The sequence below is a fragment of the Puma concolor genome, chromosome B3, assembly GCF_028749965.1.
Source record: "Puma concolor isolate L17-30 chromosome B3, mPumCon1.1.hap2, whole genome shotgun sequence".
In the NCBI taxonomy this organism is placed as follows: Eukaryota; Metazoa; Chordata; class Mammalia; order Carnivora; family Felidae; genus Puma; species Puma concolor.
In genome coordinates, this window is record NC_141672.1 from 24863863 (window position 1) to 24883074 (window position 19212).

At 38.4% G+C, this 19212-nt stretch overlaps 1 protein-coding gene across 34 annotated transcripts in view; it reads right to left on the bottom strand.

The window, feature by feature from the left end:
* Positions 1 to 19212, bottom strand: part of NRXN3 (neurexin 3) — a 1579173-nt gene that overhangs the window by 771687 nt on the left and 788274 nt on the right. The gene's annotated exons all lie outside the window — the stretch shown is intronic.

The window sequence follows — 19212 nt, forward strand, 5'->3', positions numbered from 1 at the left end:
ACTAGATTTAGTAGTACTTTGAACCAGCAGTCAAGCTAAAAACAAAACATTTAAATAGAAGGAGCTGATACTATAAATTCCAAAGGACTTCTTTTGGTTTTCCAAAATGACCAATACTAAAAAAAATTTGTTCCAATGATATATATGCATCAGAGCCTCTGAGGAATCTATATATTTGAACTGGAGAAAGAAAGAGTCATTCTTCATATTTCTCAAGAGAAAAAATGACAACACAGGAATGTCTGGAAATTTCATCTTCTTTGCTGGCTTTTTCACTCTCTTGCAAAAGAAGCCTTCATTTAACTTCAAGGCAGAAGGGAGTGGACCAACCACAGGCATTTATAACAAAGAGACAGATGGTTGAACTGGTCACCTGTCTGCAGAAATTATTCACAGAGGGGAAAATGAGCAACAGAGACTGAATAATTCTTAAGTGTGTATGTATGTCTTTTAATAACCTCAAAGTATCCTTTCAGCTTATAACCTGAACCTCAATCACAGCAGGTTAAAAAAAAAAAAAGGGGGGGGATAAAGTACAGGATTTTTATCACTATCCTCACTAGAGATGAATGATATAAAATACTCCCATTTGATCATGATGGATGGTCCTTGCTCTGTACTCTGGAAAATGAGTAAACGCCCCCACAAAGCACCTCTCTATTGGCTTGAGGAAAAGGAGGGCTCTCTCCTGTCCAAATTTGACAACTAGATTTAATTGTGCGTGGAAGTTAGGAGTCCCTGAGGTTTACCATTAGGCTGACTCTGTACCACCAGCACCAGAGGTAAGTGGATTCAGCTTGGTCCCCAGACTTTCAGTAAAAACAACCAAGAAAGAGAATCTCTTATTTCTGGATACTCTTTTGGCTACATTTTCAATCCAGATCTGGAAGTGAGATTACTATTTCATTTTTCTCAGATCTATTTTTCTGTCCTCATGGCTCTCAAAATCACTATCGGTAAGAATGGTGCCATTATGGATAGTGCAGACTTTTCCCTGGGCCTTATGAAGAGTATGAACCAATACTTGACAAGCACTTAAAATATTCATATGTGATAAGTATTTTAACATGTATAGAGAAGAGTGCTTTACCAAGAATAAGCTGGAAGAACTAATGAGAGAACACAGGAGACTGAAACAGGGTAGGATAGTCTAATGTTTAGGGCCTCAAATCTCTTTCTAAATATCATTATTAGCATCACCTAATTTGAAGAGCAACAGAAAAATTCTGAGATTCAAGGCAGTCGCCAGAATGTAAACCCCAAGAGTTTCCTATTGTGCATAATTTTTAGGGGGAGGGCAAGGAGGCTTGAACTGGTAAGCTCATAGGAATTATATTTTTTTTTTAAGAAAAGGAAACTGTAATTCCTAATTTGGGTAACAGGTGCATGAGTATTTGTTTTGTTATTTTTATACTTTACACATATTAACATATTACAAATATTATTTCCGTGGTGTTCGGCAGTTAATAAAAATATGAAGGTCTTTAAAATTAAACAAAAAATTACAGTCTCCAGCAATTGTGATAAAAAGCTAACACTTGTTAATAAAAATGATGGGTACAAGGGTGTTGAACATTTTCTCTATTTTCTGTATGCCTGCAATTTTCCAGAATTTTAACATTAAATTGGGCTTAAAAAATCACATGCTGCTGTTTTTCACTCTAAATTGGTTTTAGGTGACAAGGTTTAAGGGCGTTGATTCTCAGGAATGAGTTTCTAATTTCTTAAACAAAGACAGTTTCTGTCTTGAGCCCCCCCCCCCCCCAAATACTAAATAACCCTTTCTTCTGTGGATATCTAAACAATTTACAAACCAGTGGTAACGTTTATCTCCCAAACAGTAAAATAAAATCACAGAGGATCTGAGTAACCTTGAGTTGTCCTGCTTCAGCTACTTTATAGAGCCTAAACTTTCTAAGCCAGGGAACCAGAAAATCATAGGATTAAGATAGAAGCAAATAGTAGACGACCTTGTACCCATCTTCCAGGGGGTGGTATAGGACCATGATTTATCAGTTCTTCAGACGTAATCCTATCATCAACGCATTTGTTTTGTTTTCTGTTGTCCTTTAAAAAACATTCCAACGCTTCTTTTTGAAAAACAATCCCAGACATATAAGATGGGTGAATTTTACCCAATGCCACACTTTGAGGATTCTTTTCAGTACTAACAGTTGACAGAAAAGACAATCAACTGGGAACAATAAATGAAGCAACTATGTAGTGGAAAAAATGGAGTTCATTGTTTCACTGTGCACCGCCTGAAAAAAAATTAGAAAACAGTATGTGTCTGTGTGTGTGTGTGTGTGTGTGTGTGTGTGTGTGTATTAAACATGCCTTGAGCAGCACCTGGGTGTCTCAGCTGGCTGGTTAAGTGTTCAACCCTTGATTTCAGCTCGGGTCATGATCTCACTGTTCATGAGGTGGAACCCCACATTGGACTCTGTGCAAACAGTGCAGAGCCTGCTTGGGATTCTCTGTTTCCCTCTCTCTCTCTGCCCTTCCCCTGAGCGCTTGCTCGTGCTCTCTCTCTCTCTCTCTCTCAGAATAAATAAATAAACATTTCAAAAGAAAAAAACACGCCTTGCTAATTTTCACACCATAATGTACAAAAAAAGGAGGGGGGGCCTAAAATATTTGATACATCTTGTACCTTTGCTATGTGAATGTTTTTGACCAGAATTCTGTCAAAACAGATCTCAAAAGATTCTTCTGTTGCAGGGGAGGTTATCTACACACTCTAAATGTTCAGAACGTATCCTTTTCAAAAAGGAAAAATTACACACATTTCAAACTGAGGCAGGAAATAACAGTTTTGAATACTTCATGCATTTCAGCTTAGCAGCAGGGAGCTTGGGGGAGAGGATTCTAAGGAAGATTCAGAGCCCTCTGCTATTTCTATCAGCTAGAAGCCTGGATGGAGCCTGGGCACAGTAGCGAAACTTAGCTGACCGCAGTTTTGCCTACATTAGGGAAAACAGTGAACTTGGAATGAACTTGTCCCTAGCCATACACAACCAAGGGCATTAAAATTATAATTTAATCAGAGAGGCCATAACAGTTCATTCCATTGGAAATCATACCATAAATACGATCTAACACTTTTTTAAATTAATGTAGGTCTGAAATACTAAGTGCTGTTAAAGCAATAGTGAAAGGCTTCTTAATATGAGTAGAATTTTTTTAAAGTATGGCTTAAAAAAAATCTTTAACTGTAAAAACCAAAAGCAAAGTTAAAGCTAAAAGGAATAATAACAAAGCTTAGAAATTAACAAATGGAGTAAGTTTCTTAAATGTTTGCCACTTCACGAATTCTATAAATGTGACAATTGGATGTGCCTGCCTCCATGCAGCCTCCATGTAGCCTGCAGTCAAGGTGAGGCTGATCCCTAACATTCTCACGGCCAATACTCCAGTTTCATCTCTTTTCATCATTTACCCTGGCTATCGCCAAGAGCCTCCAAATGACTTCTTTGCTTTCACTGAGCTTCCAAAAAGAAACTCATTGAATCTCTACTGTGTATCCGACACCACATGAGTTTTAGTGGTGACCAGATGAATGTGGGGTCTACTGGCATGGGGTTTACTATGTTCTTTCAAATCACCACTTACACTTTGCCAGCAGGCTCTTTCTGAGACGCAGCTTTGCCCGTATCACATACTTGCTCAAAAATTTCCACTGATCCCCTTCCTCCAAAATCTTCTGCTTCCAGACCCCCAGGATTAGGACCTCATCTAGGCCACCTCTGAACACCTTCACACTGCCTCTACTCCAGTCAGACTCTCTATTCCCAGAAAACCTGACTTTTCCTATCCCCCTGTTCTCAATCTTACTGCTCTTTCCACATAACATTGAGCTTTAGAAGAACTGAGACTATATTCTAATTAAAGGGAAATGAATATGCTTGGCTCTATAGAAAAAGACTATTTATGTAGGCTACCTAGAAATGGGTTTAGTTTTTAGTGAAGTTTCAAAGAGAGAGAGAGAGAGAGAGAGAAAATAAATAAAAGTCATCCATAAGAATAAAATTATTTCTTTGCAAGAGACAAGGAGTAACTAAGAGCAAATATTAAGGGCACTCTTTTGGACACAGCACAATAGGTTTATGCTTTTGCCTCTCCAAGGACACACAGAGGTAACAGGTTTCTGATGGTGCAAAGAAGAGGCATGCTGGAAGGAAGTCTGTGCGTCCTTGGACAGGACCAGATGGATCATGGGGGCAAGTGGAACCTTCGAGACTACGTATAGAAGGCTGAATCAGGAGGCATAAGGGAGGAGAGAGGCAAAAACTTAGGAAGCTAGATGGAAATTCTCTTTGCTAGATGGTCAGGCTTTTGAAGAAGTCAGGTTTAATAATGGTTTTTTCTAATGAAAAACCATAACATGAAAATTGAAGTCACCAAGGATAATGCAAAGAATAGAGTGAGATAAAGGCTATGAGCAAGGAACTCAGTTTAGAATGTTCTTCACATTCCAAAGGCCAGCAGGTGTTGATGGTCGTGATGGGAGAACATAGCATAGGACATATGCCCCTTAAAAGAAGATGTCACAAAACAAGGAGTGTGAATTGTGCTCTGATTCCAGGAACAAAACCTTTGGGAAGAAAGTATCCTTCATGGAAACAGACTTCAGCAGATGTTACATTACTGTGGCATATCCAGATTTTAGTTAAGGCATAGATGTTGAAGCAATAAGGGAGTTTGTTCTCATTAGGAAAATACACACCAAACAACAGTGTGCCCATATGATGGCAATTACTTAATCATTTGTGCTCTACTACTTACTTGGCATCAAATATTTGTCATCAAAAATAAACACAATTTGTATAAACACATTTCTACTATACAAAGGCTCAGAGGTAAATAAATCACACTTCCCTCTAATTAATAAACTGACTATAAAGAGAAAAAGCATTCCCATGTGAGAATACTTTAAAATGAATTTAAATTTCAATCATCTCCAATTCTTAAACCTTTGTTCTCAGGAACAGAGTATGGAAGTGCAAATTCCCTCCATAATTATTCTCAGAAGTGTCTGTTCTTAAGATGGCTGAAATTTCTCTTGTGGATTCCCTCTACACCAATCCCCCTTCCACACACTATGCTTTCTTCCCTCACCATATTTCCTTTCCTCAAATACTATTAGCTTCACAGGTTCCAAAAAGCTAACAGCATTCTGCTCATTGAAACTGATTATAAAAATCATTATGATTGAGATTTTGGTCTAACCCCCTACTGTTCAGCAACTGAGCCCATTCTGGAGGACTCCTGGGTAACAGGTATGTGATGTTATTGAGGCATGGTGTCTTACTCAGCTAAACTCCACTGGAGATCAATAGGTAGCCACCTTCCCATGGCTGGAAATAATTACCACATTAAGCTGCTCAGACAATAAACAGGGATTCCATAGTTCCCTGGTTTTGTTTGCTTGGTTTTTGTTTTCTGTCAAGAGTGAAGGAGGAACTAAAAGCTGGCCATGGGTCTTCCACTATTTGACCTCATGTCCAAAGTTAAAGTTGTATCAAGTATCAAACTTGGCCTGGCCTATCCCTAGGGGCTTAAACACAAGGAGTTCTGAAACTTAACTGAGGAGAGGTGACTGAAATCATCTCTTGTAAACAGTCCATTAGGAAAGGTAAATTAGGTTATGTGTTACTGCTATAAATGAGCTGATTTAAAAATGAGTTACTATCTACAAAGTTAAGATTATGTATTAAGGGGCACCTGGGTGGCTCAGTTGGTTAAACATCCAACTGTTGATTTGGGCTCAGGTCATGATCTCACGGTTCATGGGATTGAGCTCTTGCATTGGCCTCTGTGCTGGCAGCATGGAGCCTGCTTGGGATTCTCTCTGCCCCTCTCCTGAGTTTGCATGCTCACTCTCTATTGCAAAATAAATAAATATTTTTTTAAAAAAGATTATGTATTAATATTTATGGTTATAATGGAGCCGACAGAGATTACAGTTTTGTTCCCCTGGTCTTTTTTTTTTTTTTTTTTTAACGTTTATTTATTTTTGAGACAGGAAGAGACACAGCATGAACTGGGGAGTGTCAGAGAGAGGGAGACACAGAATCTGAAACAGGCTCCAGGCTCTGAGCTGTCGGCACAGAGCCCGACGCGGGGCTCGATCTCACGGACTGCGAGATCATGACCTGAGCCAAAGTCAGCCACTTAACCGACTGAGCCACCCAGGCGCCCCTGTTCCCCTGGTCTTATAAGTGACAAGAACCAAAGATTCCTGGACTGTGATTCTCTTCTACTCTGTGACAGAACCAAAAATAAGATAATAGATTATGGAAAGCACCAGAATCCCTTGGTACACTCTCGGGAGCCTGTGCAAGTACTACCTTAAAAAATCAAGGTATGTACAGGAAAGGTAGCAGAGTCCTCTGAAACTTACCTAGGTTTTAGTTGAATTATATAGACCCATAATCAGAAATACGTTTACATTTAAATTTAGAACATACAAAACATATGAGTGCCACTTGAAAACCAATTCCCAGAAACCTTACCACTCACACCCACCCAACACAGCTCAAGCCTATAGTTTCTAGAGTAAAACAGCCACCACAATATATGCAAATTGGTTCTCAAGGAAATAGGGTAAATATACAACAAATGGGATCATTAATCTAGTCAAAAGTCTACTTATTTTATTTATGGGTGACATTTTTCTGTAATGGCAGGGTTACTTTAATTTTTTTTTTTTTTTTTTTTTTTTTTTTGAGAGCAAGACTGAGTGTGAGCAGGGGAGGGGCAAGAGAGAGGGAGACACAGAATCTGAAGCAGGTTCCAGGCTCTGAGCTGTCAGTACAGAGCCCATCACAGGGCTGGAACTCAAAAACCATGAGATCGTGACGTGAGCCAAAGTCAGCCCCTTAACGAACTGAGCCACCCAGGCGCTGGGAAGGTTACATTTTAAATTGAAGCTGCTACCTGGAACCTTACAAAAATGCTCTCCTGAGTCAATACTGCTTTACATCTATTACTTCTAATCCTGTTAACCAAACTGAGACTTTTTCAAGGTACACATTGTGAGGTTGTGCTGCATTACTTTCCAAGGGTCACCTAGTTAGAAGGATAGGAGCCAAGATTTGAAACCACCTTTTTCACTCTGAAGTCCACACTAATCCCCCTATAGAGGCTGAACCATGCTGTCTCTCAGTTCTAAATACAAATGCCATGGGATTTTAGCAAAGGGATCTGTATGGACTAAAGTGGTCAGAAAAAGGTCAGGGCAATAGGTGAGACTTGGGCTGCACCCTAAAGCCAGGTCAAGAAGAGGGAAACCTTTCAGTGGGAGGAACTGGATCAGTAAGGGCATGGGGGAATGATGATCACAGAATATGCTGAGACAGTGACATACGATGATGAGAACACTGGCCTTATTAGAGGGCACACAGTCATGAATATGAAAGGAAAGGTGGTCGAAAAGACAAATTGTAAGACACAGATTATTGAACACCTTGAAAGCCAAAAATAGGATTTAGGCTACAAGAGGGGCCACTGGAGGTTCGTGGGTGGAGGAGTGATAAGACAAAAAAAGTACTCTGGGAAAATCCATCTGCAACTGGCACACAGGATAGATTTCAGAAATAAAATCAAGGAGGCCAGCAACAGGGGGCTCAAAGACTGCCAAGGGAGGCAGCAGGGAGCAGCATTTATAACACACCCAACGTTGCCCAGTGCATTTTCACGTCCATAGCTTCAGCAGATTTGCACGTGAGGCTCCTTCCTGATTTGCTCTGTCTGAAGGATCTGCCACCAAAACATTCCATGTGACAAGAGATGCAGCTTTAGGAGATACAGCCACAGTCAAATATTTCCTAGGAAACCAAACATAACTGAATGCAAAATGCTACCCCACACTGGGAAATAGCTGTGAGATTTGGTTATAGCTGTGTTTATTGTTCATTAAACTTTATGTAATAGGAAAATATGCTAAATTAATCCAAATGCAAATTAAATAAGTTAGATGTTGGAAATCCATGCGGTGTGTTGTGGGGATTGGAATAAAGCCTCTACCAACAATGAGAGTTTGTTTGGCTAAACTCACTTGTTTTAATACATTCTTTTCCATTTTCCCTGTTCTCAGGATTTTTCACGAGTCAGAGACAACAGGCATGTGTAATGATATGTCTGCTGAGCTGCAGGCCCTTTTCCAAAGGCCCCCCAGTGCCAGGGCACTGATGTGAGTTTTAACTAGATGATACACTTGAGTGCAGGCATGAGGAAGCCATATGGGAATTTTAGGTAGCAAGAGGAGAAAGATTATTCTGAAGGATAAGTAAAACCCAGATCCCTGCCTAAATCCTTTTTCAGAGATAAAATTGTACCCCAAATATTGAGTATACACATGGGATAAAGGGGCTTTCGGCCAAATATCTTCAAAGGGACAGAGATACCTCACCTGTGGTCCAGGAAGACATATTACCTTTATAATTACAGATACACACAACTTGTCAGCTGATGAGATGTAACCAAAAGTTCACAAAAAACTGTAAGTCACAAAAACGAAGACATCTGGATAGAAAAATTCTTTAAGAACTGGGGAAAAAAACCTAAAGGAAATTTGTATTTATTTATAACATATATACATGCACATCTTCTTTTTATTTACACGAACATGTGTTTAGTTTTACTCATATATATGGGTAAACCTGCAATTTATATTTAGTTGGGGACCAAATTACAAAAGGTATCCAGTGAAATAATACCCAGAATCAGATGCTACCATTTCCTATCAATGCTCCTGAGTGTTCTTGCAAAGAGTTTACTAGGTTTGGCGGAATTATCATGAAAAGAGAGTTAAAATATTTTCAACCCACCGTGTACAAAAATCAAGAAATTTTTGTTTTATATTTCTCAGTATACAGTACATCTAAATGCTTCAGTCATATGTTACTATTTTGGGGCAACATGAAACTCAGCAGAAATTGACAGGATGTCCAAGTAGAAAAATTCTATTATTTCACACTAGCACTCTAGAGTACGCCATTATAAGAAATCTCATCATGTGAAATAAACTACAATGTCTCTTTGGAAGTAGATGCCACAGAAAGAAAAAAAAAAACTGGGAAACCAAGAGGCTCCTTACCCACATACATTATAAGGGTCTTTGCTGTCCAACTAAAATCCACTACAAAGCCCATTTTACTTATAGGTAGATACATCTATGTATAACTGCTCAGAACTGGCAAGGCTTTCTGCAGAAGGGACAAGGACAAGAGAGAAAAGAACTGAAAACATCTTGACAATTTCATTTTATATCTGAACAAGAAAACTGTATATTGGGATGCTCATTATAATCCCTGCATGCCTAAAAGCATCCCTTCTGGCAAGGAAACACCTAGTCCTGGTAGAAATGCTATTCATTTCATGAAAAGAACACTAGGACCATTGCACAACTCAGACTTTGCAAATATGCAAGGCTCAGTCATTCATCCAACAAATATATTTTGAACATCTATTCCGTACTTGACACCATGAATATTCTGAAACAAGGTCATATAAATAATTGGTAAAATTATGCAAGTTTTTCTGTTACCTTGCACTTTCATGCATTTTACAGATTTTCAACAGTGATCTTGTGTAACCTTAATTGTCAAAAAAAACAGTTAAAACTAAAAAGCATCAGCAATGTAAAGCCCCCTCATTTTTTGTAGACATGCATCAAAATAATAAGTGCACACCAGCATCTAAAAATCAAAATAAGAACAGTCAATGGCCAGAGCACTCCCTGGCATAGAAGCCTCCCCTTTCCTGAAGTCTTCAATTGTTTTTTTGTTTGTTTGAAAACACCTCTTAATTTCATTTGGCAAAGAGACATGGATCAGGCAGCAAAGATCCACAGGATAAAGCTAGGTGAGAAAACAAACTATAATTCTAGGTAAAGAAAATAGGAACAACTAGCTCCAAGAGCCAAATCAATCCCTGCACCCACTGAGCTTAATCAAGTGTTATCACAGGGACGGAGGGAAAAAGCAATGGGGACCTCATAAAAGAAACTCAGATGAGGAAGGGCTTGACGGAGACACATTAGCAGGTATGTAACTAGCTTTGTGCAGCTTCTATGGCTGCAGAAGGCTCTTTGACTGCAGAACATCTATAGCTAGAGTTGAAGGATCTTCTCTCTGCCCCCCACCAAAGAAAAACCCAGAAAACAAAAACATAGGTCCTGAAATATTCTACACTGCCAGGGCCGTTCTGGGACTCATGCAAAGCCTCAATTCATCCCTGGAGGTTGTAAGCTAAAGCATGGCACATGGTGTATTAAGAGATCACCCTTCCTCCTTCCCACCCCCAATCTCAAAGTGTAAAGGTGAAGACAGGTAAAAAGAAACAGGTGATGTCCACTTAGAATAACTGAGATTGGATCTATAATCAGCTTGAAACAATGGAGAAAAAGACAATGGTTGTGAGATGATGGTTTGCAATACCTCACACAAAGGACAGGGATTCCTGACAGGAAGAAGACAAAGTGAGGGCTAAGACTGCCCCCAGCTTACCGCCTTGAGAGAACAGCAAGGGCATGGCAGGGAGGGGTCCCCAGGCAGAGACCTGCAGATTCCTTCAGATGAGAAGAGCTAAGGGTCAGGAGAGGGCAAGGCAGCTACAGTGCACAGTGACATGGGTGAATCTTAAACATGTTCTATAGAGGGGGGCACCTGGGTGGCTCAGTAGATTAAACGTCCTACTCTAGATTTCAGCTCAGGTCATGATCTCATGGTTCATGAGTTTGAGCCCTGCATTGGGCTCCACACTGGTAGTACTAAACCTGCTTGGGATTCTCTCTCTCTCTCTCTCTCTCTCTGCCCCTCCCAAGCTTGCCCCTCTCTCTCTTTCTCAAAGTAAATACATAGGAAGGAAGGAAGGAAGGAAGGAAGGAAGGAAGGAAGGAAGGAAGGAACATTCCATGTAGGTAGAGAAAACAGAAACAAAAGATCGCATCGTATATGAGTCTATTGATACACACTCAGGAAGAGACAAAGCTCATAGATGCTGACACAAATTAAAAGAGCAGTCCCTTTTGAGAACGGGAATGATAAGAGGGGCACAAGGGAACTCTGTAGGAAGATGGAACTGTCCTTTATCTCAACTAGGGCGCTAGTTACATGGTTGTAAATATTTGTCATCATGCACTTAAGATCCATGTGTTTTGCTGAATGCAAATTTTACGCTCAATCACAAAATGCACTCCACCCTGAAAAAAACAGGGAAGGAAACCAAATTATACTTATTACCTTTATTTTACAAGAGAAAATAGTTTACATATTTTTTGCCTTTGCATGTAAATAAAAATATATATCGAAATAAATGTAGGAAATTATAAGTCTATATTGAAAAATACATGAAAATTGTACCTGTATGTGACTAACAAGGTAATATAAAATTATCTTCTGTGAACCAATAGGCTCTCAGTGGATTATTGCCATCACCATCAATAAGTAACTAGCCAGGCACACCAGAAATAAATGGGCTGTAATTAAACATAAGTAATAAAATTGGCCTACGAATACAGCATCCTGAAGATGGCTGAAATGAAATTAGTGATGTTACAGATTCCAACAACTCACAATAATGTTTGGTAACTGATAGGACCCTGAGTCGTGGACACTATTTCTCCTTGAACCATAGGTCCAAGTATCAGCTGAGATTTGCAGAAATTAATGTTTTACCTGTGAGTCTCAGCTCATTTTCATGGAGAGTTATACAACACAAAAGCTGCCATTAGTCCTGGCTCTCACTGAGTAGTTTCTGTATTAAAATCAGCAATACAAGAGATTCTGTGTTACAAAATTGTCCCTTCCTGATATCAAGGGAAATCATAAATGAGTGATTCCCAAGGACAACAAGCTAAAACCCACATCTATCAAACTGCTTTCAAGAATACCAGCACCATGATCCTTTCTCTTAGAAGACCCTGGGAATAAATGCCATCTCCTGACATCCTTTTAGCTACATTAAATATCTGTGGGTCCAGGAATCAAAACCAGATGCAAAGAAGTAACTTAAAGGCATTACCTTAGGTCCTGCTGGCTCATGAATGCTTCTCTTTATCCTTCTTACCTTCTGGATCTTGCCTCCTACGGCACCAGGCTGCTCCTCCAGCCTTAGTGACTTCTCTGGACTCAGCCCCTGCCTGCCCAGACCTACCAAACTTGCAAAATGGCACTTTGATGGAACTTCTGATCTTATTACACCAGCAGATCAATCCTAATGAAGCCTTTATTTAAAATGAAGTAAAAAAGTTTTAAGACACGTCCCTCTTACCAAATAACAATGTAAATACTAAAAATTACAATGTAATGGATGCAACAGAAGTAGTCAAGCTCCATGGCTAAGGTAAATCTAAATCCCTATGGGTTCAGATGTATTCTCTTTAAGAAGCTTTCCTTGAGGAATTCAGAGATGTCAGCTGTCCAGAGCTCAGATTTCGCAGTCAGACAAATAAAACTGAGTCCTTGTCCCCCTACCTAATGGTTTTATGACCTTGAGCAGATCACTTGACTTCTTCATGTCTCAGCTCCTTCATCTGTAAAACCGGGATCATAATAGTATCTACTTTCTACGATTGTTAAGATGACAAGATGACACAACATATTCAGCACAGTGTTTGCTACCCAGTTAAATGGTTAAAAAATAAAAGGTAATTGTGTATGTGAGAGGTATTCAAGGTAAAGAAAAAGGATTTGAAATTGAATAGATCATACTACTGTTATTAAAAATCATCCAAAATTTAGAAAAAAAGCCGAGAGTTACACATCCCTTCAATGTTATAGAAGGACCTTGTTTAATAAGACCACCTATGAAATACATACTTCTATGGGAAAATGTATCTGTGTTTGACAGTGATATTTATGATTAATTGGGCCCCAAACTCTGTGAGATGATTAGGCTGTCAGTTTTTGTTCAATTAAGATATAATGGTAGGTAGAGAAGATAACACCAAAGGCTAAGGGTTTTTTCCCTGTGAGACATTCACCAGTTTTATACTTAATCTAAATATTTCATATTTTTTAATGCCTATCAATATCCTGTTCTTCAAATATTCTTTTGCCACAGTGTTTACATTTTTACCATCTTGTTGTTTTTCCCACAAAGGAGTTAAATAAATTTGGCACATATTCATTCTGTATTTTTAGGAGAGTTAAGTTTTTAACTTCATGAAAATCATATTTGTATGAGTCAAGTTTTTAACTTTTGAAAATTATATCAAAGAATAGGCAAGAGTTCTAGATAGGCTATGACCTTCATAATTATAAATTCACTTCATCTTCACAACATTTCTGTGAGATAGGACCTATAAATATCCATATTGGGGGGATACAAAGGAATTAATTAATTCATTCCAAAGTAATAGAGCTATTAAGTGACAGGATCATGATTTTTTTTTTTTAAGTAGGCTCCATGCCCAGTGCAGACCCCAGGCCCAGTGCAGAATCCAACACAGAACTTGAACTAACAACCCTAAGTTCAAGACCTAACCTACAATCAAGAGCCGGATGCTTAACTGACTGAGCCACCCCAATGCCCCCGGAGTCATGATTTTAACACAGGCCATCCAATCCACATCAGACGTCTCATTCACTATGCCATATGACATATATGGAGATTGCAATAAAGTAAAACAATGGAAATAAGAAGATCTAGATCAACAGAGAACAAAAATATAAATATTTGGGGATACGGGGAGATATTCTAATTCTAATTCTGTAAGATCTAACAATATTATAACTAAAAAGCCTTATCTTAGTATTAACGCAGAAATATCTAAAGTGTTCAAAATTCCATAATACAATCAAATTAACAACCAGGAACACAGAACTTCTCTTTTTCCCACCCTACATTCTTATTGGGGTGTCTGTAAAGACTTGACCACCTGGTATTTTAAGCATTCTAGTAATTAGTGATGTTAAGCCATTATTATTTCTAATAACGACAAGGTGGTAGCAAATCTAACAAGAATGTGAGCTTTAATGTCGTATAAACCTGGATTCAAGTCCTCACTCAGCTATTTCTTGTGTGACCTCAGTATTCCCATTGTTAAAATCAGGACAATAGCATTTCTTCGGGTCTTTGATGATTAAAGGGATGACATCTTTATAAAGGTCCTCGTAGAGTGTCAGGAACATATAAGGACTTGACAAATGTCAAATATTATTAGTTACAATAAAAACTATCACTACTTCTATTTATTAAGTGCTATCATACTCCCTGTGCTATATCAAAGCTTCAAGAGGTTAAGTGACAAACTCAATGTCAGTGTTAAGAGTGAGCATTGGCATTTAAAGGACTTTGACTGTAAGGCTAATTAAGTTAATGGCTATGCTCCCTTTTATAATTTAATAAGTTATATACATTACAAGTCAACTTTTAAAAATTTTAGTTCATTTTAATTACATTTCTAAGATAAATGTCCAACAATGGTTCCATGAAAAAAAGATTTGGCCCAATTAGTTCTCATCCAGGACTCAACATGGAGAGTTCTGTCCCAAAGAAATGAGCACCATAATGTACTAAAGGAAATGAGAAAATCTAATAATTTTTATACTTTGAAAAATGTATATCATGCAATGTTAAACACAATAAGGCAGAGCACAAACTTTATATAGAATGTGATCTTAACCATCCAAATGCTTAGAAAAAAGAATGGAAGGAAACAGCCAGAATGTTAGCACTGGCTATAGCCTGCCCCTGCCCCTCCCTCCCACCTTCTCTCTCTCTTTCTCTCTCTCTCTGTCTCTCTCTCTGTCTCTCCCTCTGCTTGCTGGAATGATGTTTTTCCTTTCTGACCTTCTTTCTTACCATATATGCTTACAAAGGACTTACGGATTTTTCAAAACTCATCTGTCGATTAAAAATTTCTTAATAACAGCAGCTCTTCTTGGAGTCTCAAACCCAGGGACAGTTGATGCCTCTCCACTTTATGAGCCCTCACTACATATGATTTATATTTCTACTGAAGCACCTCCATGTGCATCATCCCCCATTAGAATGTAATGTCTTTGAGAACAGGAATGTATCTTATTCATGATCATTATCTGCAAATAAGACATGTCTGGTGAGTGAACGAATGAATAAATGATAAAGTGTCCTAAGCATCAAATAACAATCTTAATAATGAACTTCTCAGACATGGCCTATTTACTGGACAGGCAGAGGCTGAAAACACAGGTAGGCATTAAACACATAACTGAAAACACAGACACAGTGTAGTCTTTTACTTTGAGAATTATCACTGTACAAATAACAACCCAGACCCATAACTAAGGCCAGTGTATCTATATGGACCCAAGAGACAGAATTAACATACACATGTCTGTCATCTTGTTTGTACACTAAGTAATGCATATATTGCTCATTTTTTTTCTAAAGCCTGAAAGGGAAATGTGTTTTTAACAGATTTAATCAATACACCAACCTACATTAAAAAAAAAATAAATAAACCCACACAATAAATAAAAAGCAAAAGGCCAATCAATAGCCAACAGTGCAGCTTAACAGCCACTCCAGCAGAAAACTATCTGAAAAGGCGCTTCACACTCCACTGTCTGCATGATCCACAGCTGCTTGCTATTGATTTGTTGCAAGCAAAGAACATCTATTATAACATGCCAGTGTGAACCTAGCAATTTCTCCAACAAGTAGCCCACAATGTAAGACTAGCAATGTAGCACAGGTAGCTGGCTGCTGGGGGTAGGCTGAGGACCCACATTTCTTTATCCCCCAAAGCCATTATAAACATCTGATTTCTAAATCCAGTACCTCGCTGTGTTTTAAGCACTCACATGCCACAGACTGTTCCACATTCACTTTTCCAGGGTACTGAAGCAATAATGAGACCCCAGAATTTTATACAACTGAAACTAGTTAGCATAAACATGCCTCAAGGTAACTTTGGTGGTAAGGACTGATGTGAAGTATTTAAAACCGCTGTTTTCATAAGGTCCCCAGAATGCCAATGCTTTTGTATATGTGTGGGTACGTGCCAGTGAGCTGGATTTTGTGCAACATTTTGTGGTGTTGTGTAGAGAGGAACTCAACAATAGGTTGCACTGCCCACATTACAGGACAGGGATTCTGGATTTGTCCAATGGGGTGATGGCTACAACATACTGAAACCTCCCAGGCTCTTAGTCCCGATTTTAAATACCAGTAAGAACCCAATATCCAAAATGAATATCCCTATAAGAACCTTTGTAAGGCTCCATTTCTTTTGTTTTTCTTAAAATGTAGCCCCAACATTGTGTCATTAAGTGGGCATTCAGGTGGTATGCACCCTGTGAGAAGTCAGCCCTCTCTGTTTTGAATTTTTTAGAATGAAGATTATCTTTGGATAATGCCATTTCTTGTCCTTCTGTAGATCTTAGTGGATCCTACAAGAACTCAAAATTACTTTTGGGATGATTTTGCCCATTATAGTTTTAAATCAGCCCTAAAAGTCACCTAAAGGAAACTCCCTGTGATTTTGCTATTACATAAAATGGTAGAAGATCCTATCTTAAAACTATATAAGACAATTAGTAAATCAATTATGCCTGGGTTTCCAATCAGATGATTTTTATTTTCTATCCAATACAACAGTGTCACTCTTCCACAAGGTAATCAGCCATGGAGAATACACACCACACCTCCAGAATCACTGTATCAGCTTTGAACACTGTAAGACTAAACCTGAAATTCACCCCACTGCCTCTATCAACCCACCATGCTCTCATAGAACATGATGGAATAAAGTCAAACCCATCCATGCTAGGTCTACTCATACTAAATGAGATACAGTTTCTAAATGTAAACTCTACTCATGGGGGTGATACCTATGTGATAGCACCTCAAAGTTGTCAAGCAAACACTCAATTTGGCAAACAGGCAAGAAAAACCAAAGGTTATAAATGAAGGAATCAATGCTAGAAAAAATGTGGAAAACCCTAAAACGCAAACATTTCTTTAGGAACTCACAAATCATGCTCAGATATAAGTAATTTTTTCTATCCATGATGAATTGAACTGAACCCTTTATTTTGAAAAAATATCAAAACCTAGCATTTTCCTATTAAACAAGCTTCTATTCTTGGATGTGCAGTAAGAAATTGAGATGTTTTCACTTCCATTAACTGATATCAATCTGCTATCCTGAAAAATATCTCATGGAAAATGAGAGATCCAAACCTTCTCCCCATCCCCCCAAATTATCTTTTGCCATTAGACAGAATCCTTAACCAACCACAGGGGCCTATGACAGCATTGTAGGAAATTCAAGGTATTTTAGATATATGCAACATTCTATAGAATACACTACTCCTAAAAACTGGGTAAAGGTCAGATTTCCTTCATGACATTCCAACTGTAATATGATGCTCTATTTCTGTTTGTGAGGTCAAATGCAGGCCACCTTGAAATACATGTTACCAAAGCAATCACTGATGGCCTCTGTGTTCTTCCACACCAGACTCAATCCTGCTTTTCTCTACATTCCTTCTTCTTCATCATCCCTCTTCTTCCATTCACTTATTTTATCTTTTCCCCTTTCTTTTCAATTTTCCCCATGGCCTTCACCAATGATAAGCATGAGTTCTGTTCAAATCTGCCGATGATACTGAATGAAGGCTTATGTCCTGATACAAGCTAAGCTACCAAGAATTTGCTAACACAAGCCCAGAGAATATCAAACAGGTAACTTAATTTTGAAGATGTTTGTGAGATAAAGCAGCACAGCATAACTCTAAAGGTCAAGGTTGATATAGAAAGTAAGGATCTATGATGTAAAGAGGTAAGGTTGACTTTTTAGGTGAAACAAATTGGCTCTGATGCTAGTTCCAAAGAAAGAAATTCCCCCCAATACTTTAAATGTCGATCACTGGATATAGAGACACCCAATGTACAATTTTAAGCAACCTTAAATGTCAATCATTGGATACGGAGACATCCATTGTACAACCCAACACTATGATGCATGTGGTTGGTTTTATTAAAAATTTATTTCTGCGCTTTATAGTAATATCCCGTATATCTAAATTCTGTATATCCCTTACATTCTGCCATCAAAATGTACTTGTTCACATTTCTATATAGTCATCTAATCACAGAAGCCCTGGTCTGCTCTCAAGAGCAGACCAGGTGAGCAGTTTCTTTTAATGACTTGGGCTCAGAGGTCTTCTACAATAAAAAAATTCAACTCACTTGTTTGCAGAATACAATCCAGAATACATTACCCTAGGCCTGGGTATCTCACATACGGTTTTGAAGGATAAGGTGCTGCTGCCACAAAAAAAAAAAAAAAAAAAAAAAGCTGACCATTTCCCCCGTTCTAGTACTTCATTATACACTGACAAACTGAGTCAGATAGTGCAACCAGTCTTCATTCTGGACTGAGACACAATGGGCTCTTTATAAAGTCAGAAAAAACATCACAGAAAGCTAGAAAGAATCCTAGTTGATTTTTAGCAGAAAACCATGCCTGGGACTGGGCGGCAGAAAGAAGTTTGTCAATGAGAAAAACATGTATACATACCTTCTGAAGAGTGTGCGTTTTCATTGCAGTTAGAATAACTTACCTTTCTGTCTTTTCTATTTGTAGTCTTGTCCTGACTTTTTTCTACCAGGAGTGCTTTGTATTTATGATATGGAATAAACTTGGGAGGATAAAAAAGCATTATACCACCATTTAGGATAAAGAGCTCTCCTAATGAGTCCTATGCAGGCAAATTGGAGGAAAAATAAAAAGCATACAGCACCATTCCCCAGATATTCTGGATGGGTCCATAACTGCCTATTTCTGAGTTAAACAGTATTTCCAAATTATCAATGTGGACACAGGACTTTCAATAATACCAAGTACTTGGAAAAGAACAATCTGATGTCAAACTTTCTGTAAATACTGTGCCTTTTGCTTTACAGATAGAGAGCCATATGCTTACAGTTAGAGGAATGAGAATCAAATATTTTTCTCTCTACATCGATAGAGTCCCCACTTGTTTCTCCAGGTATATCTTAAGAGACTGATGAAGCATATGAAGATAAAAAGCTATGAGAAATATGGGAAACAGAACAAGAGGCAACCACACACATGAAAAAATAAAAGTTGAGACATAAGTACTCAAGGAAAACCAAATAAATATGTAATCAGTATAATCAGTGCCTGCTCCCACTTAGGCAACCATAATATGACTTTAGTATTTGCTCAGATAACACCATGCGTCTTTTTTT